The sequence below is a fragment of the Stegastes partitus genome, unplaced genomic scaffold (assembly GCF_000690725.1).
Source record: "Stegastes partitus isolate 25-593 unplaced genomic scaffold, Stegastes_partitus-1.0.2 Scaffold1048, whole genome shotgun sequence".
Taxonomy (NCBI): Eukaryota; Metazoa; Chordata; class Actinopteri; family Pomacentridae; genus Stegastes; species Stegastes partitus.
Window position 1 is genome coordinate 69,689 of NW_007578779.1, and position 12,095 is coordinate 81,783.

Genomic DNA, 12,095 nt, shown 5'->3' on the forward strand with positions numbered 1-12,095 from the left:
CTGACTGCTGAAATTTCATCTGAAGCGTGCTGCTTTGTGACTTGGAAGTTGGAATATTTTTAACATGCTCAGTGTTCTGAGAGTTTAAAACAAGCCAGGCTCTCCACGCTGTTGTAAAAGCCCAGGAGTGCTTCCTTTCTGATGAAAGTAACATGGAAAGAGAGAAAAAAAGATTCTGGCAGAGAGGATCCCACTGGAAACACAACCCCTTCACCTCGACCACAGTAAGTGCTTTGTTCACTTCAGTATTTCTGCAATACTCCTTAGTTTTTAAAAACCTCTTTCTGATGACGATGAGACACACACTTTATCCAACACTGACAGCAAATATGGCAACAAACTCAGCCAGGATGAGTTGGTGAGAGGTCAGCATGGCCATGGTTGGTTAACGCCTTTTGTGTGTCCAGTATTTTGAGGGAACAATCGGTACAATGTACGCTCATCCATTCTTTGGGGGAATTATGTAATGCGGCCTGTGAGAGAATGCTTTTTAATCTTTCTCTTGGGTAATGAGCAATGGAGCAAAAGGAAACAGAGACTCAATTTGTTCTGCTCCTAAGGGCATGAAATACAAAACCTAATGAAAGAGCAGGTCCAACAGACAGTGTTCACTTGCGCCAGCCCAGAAAATAAGGATGAGAGCACCTTCAATTACAGCATGACTCCAGTGGCCCTTGTACCAATGGCTTCTGAATGCTTTTTTAACCTTCTCACTCGTTTGCCGTGTTCAGTCCACTTGTTGTATCTTTGAACTGTGAACTTGGCCGGCCTGTTAGATCCAGGCCAATCGGACTGGAGCCGTGAGACAACTCACCCTTGTTTTCAGTGGGAAGCTCTGACTTAAGACTTCTAATCCCACATTTGGCCCAGTGAAACCCTGCTTAAGCTCCGGCGAATCACTCCCAGGATTACATCAAAATTAGAGGATTATTAGCAGCCATTTCTTATGAGTGGAGAATAACTCTAAATTTAAATGATTATACTATTCGTGAGGGGTTCTTCTGTTGTGTGTTGTGTTATTTCGCTGGTGAAAAACTAACAGTTGGGTTAGGCCAACTGCTCTGTGACAGAATTGACAGAAACTGAGATCAGTTCTGTTGCATTATATATATTATAGATGCCCCTGCAATGTTCACCTCATGTATATTTCAGTATTCGTACACAATGTATATGTATGTGATCTTTAAATTTTAAAACCTCTGCTGTCAGTAATCCCCGAGTTTGCATGATGCACATTTTTTAGTCTTAACTGCAATTTTTATTGCAGAAACCATTTTTTTTCAAAATCATCTCAAACACATTGACAAGAAAAAATGAGACACAAGACATAAAAGAAACAATCAGCCCCTCATTTGAAAAAAGCAAACATGAGCTTTGCATTCATTAGTCAGTCTCTTTCATTGGATGATGGTAAAATGTCTTGTCATGGCCTGCAAATGGAGACATTTCTCTTGTCGTTAACACAACCCATCACTTGTTCTGATCCGGTGAAGGCAGGGTTTAAATGGTACATGAAAAGCAATACCCAGCTTCATAAAGCGACTGGAACATCTCCCTTGTGGACATCATAATGTGACAGAAGTCATTCAATGGGACACATTTGATCAGTTAGGAGCTGTTTGTGTTTAATGAAGACATGACAACCGCAGTCAGCGGGGGTTGATGTGAGAGCCATCATGGGCAGAAATAAAGAGTAATGAGTGAAGGGAAATGAAGAATGCCAGAGAACAGAAAACTTGCAAGTTTTATAGGATCTCATTAAATGTGTATTTTATCCAGTGTGGCTACAGAGAGGCAACTTTAGTTCACAGGAAGAATAACAACCAAATGATTGTTTCAGGGCTTACAGACATCCTGCTGTCATTAGCGATGATTTCAAAGTAATAACACACTCATTGTTAACATTTCAACAAAGTGAGTGGATCAGCAGCAGAGGATAGCACATAGCGTGAACTCAGATTGTAGACTCACCCTGCTTGTTAAATATTCAGTTCTGGTAGACATTTGCTATCCGGCAGGATGAAACATGTTGAAACTTCAGAGCTAAAGTACAATACGTTCAAAACTAACACGATTAAGTGCTTCTTCCAGAGAAAGCCGAACTAAACAGCATCAGACCTTTTCACTCTGCTGTCTCTTTGGTGTAACACTACAGGCCCATCGGAAGGACAAATATGAGCAGACAGCTTCTTACACCTGGGTTTTATTTTTATAGCTAAGTTCAATCGGTTAAGATTGTACTCAAAGTGAAGAACGTAAATGGATGCAGTCACTTTTGCAGTATGGGTGCAAACGTGACGGTACGATAACCAAGAAAACTGAGTGCAAGCCTTTTCCAAGATGGGATATGTAATATTGCTGTTCATGAATCTGTTTAAGTGATGATATTCTGACATTCAGACACACGTTGCTTTATCTTACATTTATTATTGATGATTCTCATGGCAGACTGGGGTTTAAAGTTTTGTCTTCTGTTTGTAATCGATGTGAAGTTGTTGGGTAAAGTGAATAAGAGGTGTTTGGTGATTTTGCCTACAAATTGTATCTTTGGTTCTCTCTGTGGTGTTTTTGGACCAATAGTGGTGCTGAATTATGGAAAAAGGCTTTCCCAAATGGCGTCACACAACTCAAAGTACGTTGCTTGTGCAGGTCTATCTGTTATAGTTCAGACTTGGGCTGTGTTAAAAGAAAAACTGAAATATTACTGGGTCCAACCTGACAAAATCACAACTGGGTGCTCATTCAGGCGTTAAGCTGACGTGTTCAGCTGTGCATGTCTGAAAAGGGGCTTGTAATGCTGTGTGTAAACTGTGTTAAGAGTTTACCATACACAGTTTGAGTAATAATTGTTCTATTCACCTTTGTTATTTCATTCTAATAGATTTTACAGAAGAGGGGTTTGAATCTGACCATTCATGTTTGGTGGTTCTGGTTTGGCAACAATGAAAATTTGATGAAGTTCCGTGCCGATTTCGTGGTTCTTACATTCAAATGAAAACTGTTATTAACGGCCCAGTGTTGTAAGAAAATGCTGGGTTCAGTTAAAGTGTGGGTTTGCCAAATGAAAGTAGTTTAAAACAAACCAAACAAGATGTCAGACAGCAAACAAAAACACACGATGACCAGAAGAAAATGAGAAAAAAAAAAAAAACACAAGTGAAATAAAACACATTAAAACAGCCTCGATGTAGAGAGTAAAGAATTAAGAAAAGTGGATCTTCCATCAGTCACGCATGGCTAATCCATGATCCTCCTCCTCCCATGACACTGATAACAATATAGCCAGCAGATCAGCACACCATGCAGCCACTTGGCACTCTCCGTGGAGCTGAGGTGGTGGTGGGTGGATACGCTGACAAAAATCTCCTTCAATAATGTCCTCCCTAACCATTCAATTACAGCCCCCTTGTATCTTAATGCTTTTGGAATACGCTGCAAGCAACAAACTCGATTTGCCGCTGATCCCTCGGGGGATAGAAATGTGTGAAGTTACAGCGAGAATTTAAAGAAGAAAGTGGGCAGACAGACGGCCAGGTAGGCTCCATCATAGCTTTAGCTGTTGGACGGAGGAAAGAGGGGAGGGAAGAAAGAAGCGAGGGCTCGTATCCGACCTGAATGAGAAACTCCTCAGAGAGACGGGAGTCTGGGCTGTTGGAGCCGGCTCAAACACTCTGAGTCCAGAACCTCCTCTGCGAGAGATTTATCAGAGGAGGAAGTGGCATTGGCTCCTCTTTTTGGTCTGATTTGAGGCCTGAGGGACTCTGCCCCCCGGGAAGGATCAACCTTCACCGTCCAACCTGTAATTAGTGATTAACGGTAAAGTCCAGACTTTTGATTTACTCTGCTCTGCTCCCCGAAAGGGATGTTGGTCAGTGCCACGGCGAGAGGTAAATCACCTATTGCACTGGAGGCAACAAGCTTGTCAGGGAAAATAGCCTGGGCCTAGAGGACGCTGCGAGGGGCTGGCTGCATGAAGACAAATTGCACCAAGGTTGCTTAGCCAACCCTCTTACTCCATCCTCTATCATGCTCTGTCACCCTCTTTCTCAAACACATGCTCACTCGTGCTGTCTCTCTTCACCAAGTCTTTCATTCCTCTCTAACACACTCCCTTTCTCGCTCTCAATGACATTCAATATTACTAAAGCTGAACGGTTGTGTAGCTCCAATCGCTTTTGAGTTTGACGTTTTGAAGCAAAGATAAAAGTATTTTTCCCTGATGCTGAGTATTCATAGCCCATACACAGAGACTCAAAGGTAAAAGAAAAAAAAAAAACACCCCAAAAACAGAGTACACATTCATGTGAATATTCTCTGATCTTGGATGGTTGACTTGATTTGTGCAGACTCTCTCCCAAACCAACAAGAATGGAGTCTCTGTTTTTGATACTGCAGATGAGTAGCTCGGCGGACTTGGATGTTTGACAGAGACAGAAAGTATTTTGAACGCTAAAACACACATGTTCCCTTTGTTTCCCCAAAGAAAATACTTATTTTTTTGCTTTTCATGTTGAACTGTTCCCGCTAGTTGCACTACTGAACAAAATGGATCCTTGTACAATAAGAAAACAGACAAATCTCTGTCAACATACGGGGGGGGGGGGGGGGGGGGGGGGGAGATCACGCCTTTGCGCTATTCCAGCTTGGATTTCCTCTCAGCTCTTAATGCATTTACAACTCAGTTTTGAAGAGCACAATATATAAACTGACAGTAACGGTGAGTGAGGAAACTTGGGGCGAGAACCCAAAAGAATGCGATGTACTGTCTTTGATGGAAGGAGACCACTTTAAATGCCTGTTGTGTTTGTTCTGGATTCACTCTGTTTCCTACATTCAAGAGTCCATGATGTGCTTTTTGCAACACCCCCCTTTCCGTTAGGGCATTATCGATTTTTAGTGCATGTAAAAGGTACAAACATACAACATCAAATGGGATTATTCTCTCCCACAGAAAACACTTTTTCTTACATGCCTGACATGTCTCGTTTTGAGGTCCAGATGTTCCTCCATTATTTATTTACATCACTATGTATCACATAACGACTAGCGGTTGGTTTGGCCCCGCCCACTAACAAGCCAGTAAACAAAGATAAGACAATAAACCCGCCTCTGTTAGAACTGCATCCACGGAGATCTACGGTACATAACCAGCTGACCAATCGGAGCAGATTGGGGCTTTAAGGATGGAGGCCTGCTAAGAACGTGCACAAAAACATCTGGGCAGACCTCCAAAGTAAAATTATGAACCTGTAAATGAGCATAATAGAGATTCTTTAACAATAGCCACTGAAACTTGTTATTGAAAAGAATGACCTCTATACGACATACAGCAGTATTTTAAATAATGCTTTACATTAAATAACCAAGAACAACAGAGAGAAACAGAAAGAAAAGCCAGAATGAGCGATGCTTTTCTATTGATTGTCTTGTGCCGTGCCGATATAAGACCATATGGATTTTTTTATCATCTCACCAGCACTTTCCTCATGTGTTATGTGTTGTAATTTGCTGTGGAAAAATAGTGCTTTTAATTGACATTGACCAAGACAGTCATCCTTCACCCGCACAAGTCATCATCGCCAATAGAGTCGTTGTTTGTTTACATGGAAAATTCTGCAGCTCAACTTTAGGTCAAAGAACTTTCGAGGGTGGAACTACCTTTGATGTTGAATCTGAGCTTTTCCACTTAAATGAGATTATTTTCTAATACTCTGAACAGTCCAAACTCAAGAGTAAATACTATACGCACGGCTACAGCGAGCACTCTTTCAATATCTACCTTTAGTCTCATCCTTTTACATGTGCTAAACCAAAGGAAATAATTATGTTTTTGCAGCATTATTGAGAAGAAAAAAAAAAGCTCAAATATGCAAAAAATGACAGGTATTAGGTAAAGGGTGAGAGGATGATTATTACCCACTTCCTATCTCCTCCCACGGACATTATAAACATCAAGATGGCTGTAAAACATTAACAAATGGCCTTGGTGAGTGCATTACCTCTGGCTGATCAGCCTCAAGTCTGTTTCTAAAGCAGCTGTTGGGAGAGATCCTGAGGGACGGCCAGCATTAGTATGCAACAGAGCTTAAGAGGAGATCTAATTGGACTCATTTTATCACAGCTACCTTGTGGAAAACAACTAATGAAAAAATCCTCTATCTTTCTGCAATAAGTAAATCACAGAGCACTTAAGCCATAGCATACGAGAGGCTGTGATTTAACGGCTCCATCATATTTCTTACATAAGCCCACAAGGCTTTAGACCACATAAGACTGTGTAGCTTTTTTATTTTATTTTATACTGGCTTTCGTGTTGAGTGACGCCTTGTTCCTTTACTAGTATCATCAGACACCTGCTTGTGTGCTTGTGTGTGTGTGATATGAAGGCAGGATATTTAGCAACTGTATCGAACAACTTTACCGCCATACTGTAAATAAAATCCTTACAGTACGCCGTTACCCGAGTGGCCATGCCTTCTGCTACACCAGCACTGCAGCCAAGTTAAAGAGCTGCAAAACTCCAAACGATGCATGCCAGCGCCTTCAAATGGATGACAGGAGATGTTTAATGTTGAGAGAAGAGGATGAACGCAGCACTCTGTTTTGCCTGAACTGCTAAACAGTCCTGACAGCCAGAAAAGCACATTGAACTTCCCTCAGTCAGAGGGCTCGAGAATATTTTCTGAGAGGTTTCTCCTCACTGGGAATTTAAACCTGACCTGTCAGTGGCACATGAACCCGACTGAAGAACTCATTCATTGAATCCACACAGTCTCTGACCTCTACCAAAAAAAAAAAAAAAAAAAAAAAAAAAGCTTCACTTATCACAAAACCGGCGGCCCTGTCAGCTCACAAATTTACCAAATATTTCAGAACCAATTTAAAAGCTCAGTTCGAGACCTTGACAATAATTACACTATTTTAATCTGTTAATCTTATTCTATTCGAAACAAAAACATAAAAACCTGTGAACAGTTTTCAATAAATACTGTATATATTTGTTAAATTATACAGTGCTCTCTGCTTGTCACGAAGTTCAAGAATAACAATCAAACCTTGGAGGGGAGCTGTTGAAAAACCTTACCCTTGTGCTCCAGTTAAGGATCACTTGAAGTTATATTTAAAAAAAAAAAAAACAAAACGAATTTGAGTTCTTTTAAATCTCTCTAATACATTCTGAAGATATAAAAGGCACATGTTGGAAAATGAACCATGAATTATGAAATGGTTTTAACACTACTTCTCACTGCCTGTGAATGGAATACTCAGCAGGGGTTTTGACAAGTAAAAGCTTGAGTATCCATTAATTGTCGCTATGCCATGGGTGCTGAATAACAGCAAACTTGACTTAATGAAAGCAGCCATCCCTGGAGGAGGCCTGGCTGTTGGTTCGGATGTCTAATTATAATCTTCACAGAAGTAAAGAGTGTAAGTCAACTAATTTTCAAGCTTGGCAAACTTTCTGTAAATGTATGTAATACCCGAGACTTGGAAACACACAAGATGAGCGCCGTCTCGCATTAAAATGAAAGAGAACGAGCAGGACGATAAAATTAACTAAATAAAGTGGAACAAACTACCAAATAACATGCAGGGAGGAAAAAAACAGTCCAGCCACAATGTGGTTTAGCTGAATGAAATCCATTAAAAACATACCAGTTTGATGAGACTAACATTTACTCCAGCTGCTAAATAGGAATGAATGAACATCCAGTCGACTAAATGTGGGCCCTCTTTGTAACGCGTCTTTTGAAGTGCATGACAAACAACCTATAACATGAAAAACTTCTACAACGCCGCGGTGTGAGGAGCACAACAAATTTACAATATGATGGATCACATTACAGTCCATCTTAGTTTCCCAGCCATCCCTGTGGACTCCGGCGGAACTCACAGGCTTCTAGTCTCAGCAGAAATCGAAGTGTTGTATCTCGTGGCTATGTGTTCTTTCAGGAGATGTCAGGGTTTGGATCAATATCTTGGCACCCAAGAAAGTTGAGATATGTCCCACGGCGCAGCACGAACAGCATTCCTCTTGATAGAAATGTACAATTAAGGTCATTACTATGAATCAGCTAAACTTTTGTACACCAGCCTGCCAAAACTTTAAAACCACCTGTGTAACATTGTGTAGGTCTGTCTTGTGCAGCCTCTTGGACTGTAACGCCTGGCAATGGATTATTTAGGGTCTGTGGGCCTTCATGGATCAGGTTCACAAATCCTCTGTCAGGCTGGGATCTGTGGAGTTTGGAGCCTGGATAAACACTTGGGGCTCTTTTTGATGTTTTTTAAGTCGTCCTTGAAGGGTTTTTGCGACGCTGCTGCCCTCCTGGAATGCCCACATGAACGCCAGGGCCCAAGGTCTCCAGGCAGAACCCTGCATTCTAACAAGATGATCAATCCCAACTAATGTACTTTTCAGTGGTTTTAATGTCCAGTGTATCCCAAATAGATCATCATAACATACAACACAGTTTGCATACAGACAATTTGGAGACAAGTTAAAACGAGGTTTCCTTCCACAGTCAGAACAGTGTGCAGCATAAAATAGGACAAATACTATTCAAATGTATCCACAATAAGTGATGCAGCCTTTCAAATGTGAAGAATGTGCATGGTTTTGTTGGGGATGACTTTCAAGCCAAAAAGCTAGCCTGAGGGAGCATTCAGACAGAGAATTCTCTCCAAACACTTGCAAATTCATTTTCACTGTTGTTTGTGAAGCAGCACGTCTAGACGCATGAAGAATGCATTCAGTAGGTGTACCCAAACTAATAACATTTAAACTGCGTGGTGCACAGGCAAAGCACCCTGTGATTGTTCAGGCAACTTCAAAGAGCTTAAAAACCGCGCTGACACACCGCTGCGTGCCGAGCGCGAATCGGCTTTTAAAGCCCACTGTCTGAATGCCACCCAACTTAGCAAATGTTAAACTACATTTTGGAAACTGTCTGTTCCTTCTGCATCTGAATTTGGTAGCTGAAATATACTCACTACTAACCTGAAAATCAGAAGGGTCTATTTATATATATAGATAGATATATGAATATATCAGCTGAGACATGACTTATGTCAAACTATGAGCATGACCTTTTCCTGAGTTTACTTGGCAGCGATCAGAGATGTTGACTGGTCTACTGCAGATGACAGACTTCCCCTGCAGCACTGACTGCACAGACGTAGTTTCAACTATCTTGTTTTGGCAGAGCGCACGTCTCCAGAGAACGGAGCACATGTAAAAACATGGAAAATGTGTTTACGAGGGCACCAATGAAGTAATGCTTTGTCCTGTGTGCCTTCTGAACTACGACTACGCCTTCTGTTCAGTCCCTGAAAGGTACAGTATACGAGCTGTCTTTGAAGCTTTAAGAGATTGCAATTAATATTCTGATAGCTAGCTTGCTTTAAAGTATCCGTATGTCTCATATTGCACTTTGGTGTATCTATTCAGGACAATATGATTAAGGAATATACCTATGAGTTGAATGGAGGCGGGGATTTATTCATATCCAATAAATATTCACTTGTGCTGTGACATTGAGGAAAGTATTGGATGCAGCATTAATGCAGAATGCAGATGCAGATTACAGCCACAATATATCTGCCACATACTGCACAGTATAATCTCCACTTGTTGAAAGTGTGATTGTGGAGCAGCTGTGCTGACTAACTGGGGCACAGCACAGAATGCAATGACTGTGTTTTTTGGTGATTTTAATGTGTTTTGTATTGTGTGCTTTAATGCTATGAATCATAAGAACGGAGGAAAAAAAATGAGGGATGAATTTCTTTGATTAATAATTTTACCTTAAAAATTTTTAAAACAAATGTCCCACAGGTGTTTTCAATACTCGAAAAAAAAAGCTACCTCTACATACCATAAACATATTACTTCTTACATGCTTCACTTAACTCTGGAAGGATATGTCACCATCTTGAATGTATCTTCCATCACCTTACTGACAACGTGCTCCTCTGTATACAGTCTTTAAGCTATGCTGCATTTATTATATTGATGTTTTATTTTGCTCTCAGTCACTCAATCAATTTCTGCTCTGTCTAAGCACAGCCTGCAGTTCACACAATTCATTTATTTTTTGTCAGGGTACCACTGGTTGCAGCTGAATCACTCATGGCTTCTTGGCTGCACTGAAGAGTGCAGTTTTTCTTTTTTTTGGTTATCGCAAATGGTTTATTTTTAAACTTTTAAATTGATTTTGAAACGCATATCACATATTTAGACTTTAATTTCCAGTGGAACGATGTATCAGCCAGGATTAGTTCAAGGAACATCGGAGTGTTTAAAGCCCAATAATTCTCTGTTTTTAGAATGTGTAAGGATAACGTGCATTCATTGAGTGTTTAAAGGGTTAATCAGAATGGTTTGGTAAGTTGTAAAGGCTCCTGTAAAATGTTTTACTGTCATGGAGGAAATAAATCTCTGACAAGCAGGAAGAAGATTAGCTGTCACAAAAGTCTAAAATGCTAACCCACCCCCTGCATAGATGGCACCTAAACCCTCCAAGAACCCAGGGAAACCCCGTATTATACTGTTGTATTATAGGTTTCCTCATTTATTTTGTGCTACAAAAGGCGTCTTTTATCTGCCTTGATACTGCATGTAGTTGATTTTACTGTCTGACAGTCAATACTCCAATGTATCTGTCAAACTGCTACCAAAAGTTAATGACACTTCTTGATAGATGGCACCTTATCTGTTTACCCATGACGCAGTGAGCCATCATTCAACAAATTATTCAACGATGACATGGTGCTCACTATCAGTAGCATGGCAGACATCATTCATATCTGTAACATCATCTAATTAAAAGACATCACTTCTGCCAGACAGTTTCCTTACAGCTAGCTGGAGCAAATTGATTCTCAACCCCCCCTTCCAGTCTATGCAAAGGAGGAATGAATAATGCATGGACATTAAAGCCTTATCTTCTGTCCTAACAAACAATGTTGCCATGCTTTGAATATTCCAGAAAGGTGTGCAAAGGGTCCTTATTAGCAGAGCAGTCAGACAGGTGCCGTTTTCATGGGGAGTCATTCCGCATTTACTGCTGTTCGTTTCTAAGCGCCACCATAATTCTGGACACACCGGATCAACGAATTTACGTTATGATGGCGCTCGGTTTACGACAGCGCTTAAGGAATTTGCATAGATTTTTATAGCTGCCACTCAGAGATTATGTCAGCAATGAACTGAAAAACTATAACTTGCAATATATTTGTGCCTCACTCGCTGTGACCGTGTTCTATAAGGCCACAGGTCCCACCTACAGTACCAATATGTTATTTAAACACATATTCAGTGCTAAGACCTAATTATTGAAGACGCCTTTTACTGCATTATATCAGCAGCTGTGCACCCATTCGGATTAAAAAACTGCTCGGCGTGTTACATTATATAGCTGCTTTATATCTGTATGTGGACGAACACCAAGGGTAATAAAATAGATTAGCTATGCTCAGTAAATCTGATTGACTACTTTTTTTTTTTTTTTTCGTCAATCCAATAACACAGTAAAAAGTAATGCTTTTCCAATTAGCGTTTATTTCCTGATGTGAATCTTATAGATAATGTCAGAGGGTTACAGGCATCAGGGCAGGGTACAGTATACGCAGATATGATCTAGCAGAAATATAAGTTACTCTTCAACTGGATAAAATAAATTTAAATGTCAAATTGGTGAGAGCTCTGTTTATGCACTACATGCTGAATGAGTAGATGTGATTCTATGACATGCAGAAGAGCAGTCCTCCAGCTTCCTTTGATTTGACCTCTAAGCAAAGGAGGAAAATAAAAGGACATAAACACTGATTTAATCCCAAAACTCAAGCTTAAAAAACATGTTCGTTTTTTTAAATACATCAAAATCACAGCGTTTATCAGAACCAGACACTGTAAAAACCCAACAAGTTAATAGATGTTAACCTTGACAATGAAACTTGAACCACTCTTCTGTGATTTGTGGCTCAGTCGGACATTTTAACCAAATCTAAAGTTAAAGTCGGGATATTTCATCAAAATAACTTTACGTGACTCATTTAAAAATGTACCACAAATAGACCATTTGCATTAATGA

General features: G+C 40.3%; 1 protein-coding gene across 1 annotated transcript in view; it reads right to left on the minus strand.

Annotated features, from left to right (window-relative positions):
• Positions 1–12,095, minus strand: part of fstl5 (follistatin-like 5) — a 156,084-nt gene that overhangs the window by 66,529 nt on the left and 77,460 nt on the right. The window lies entirely within an intron of this gene.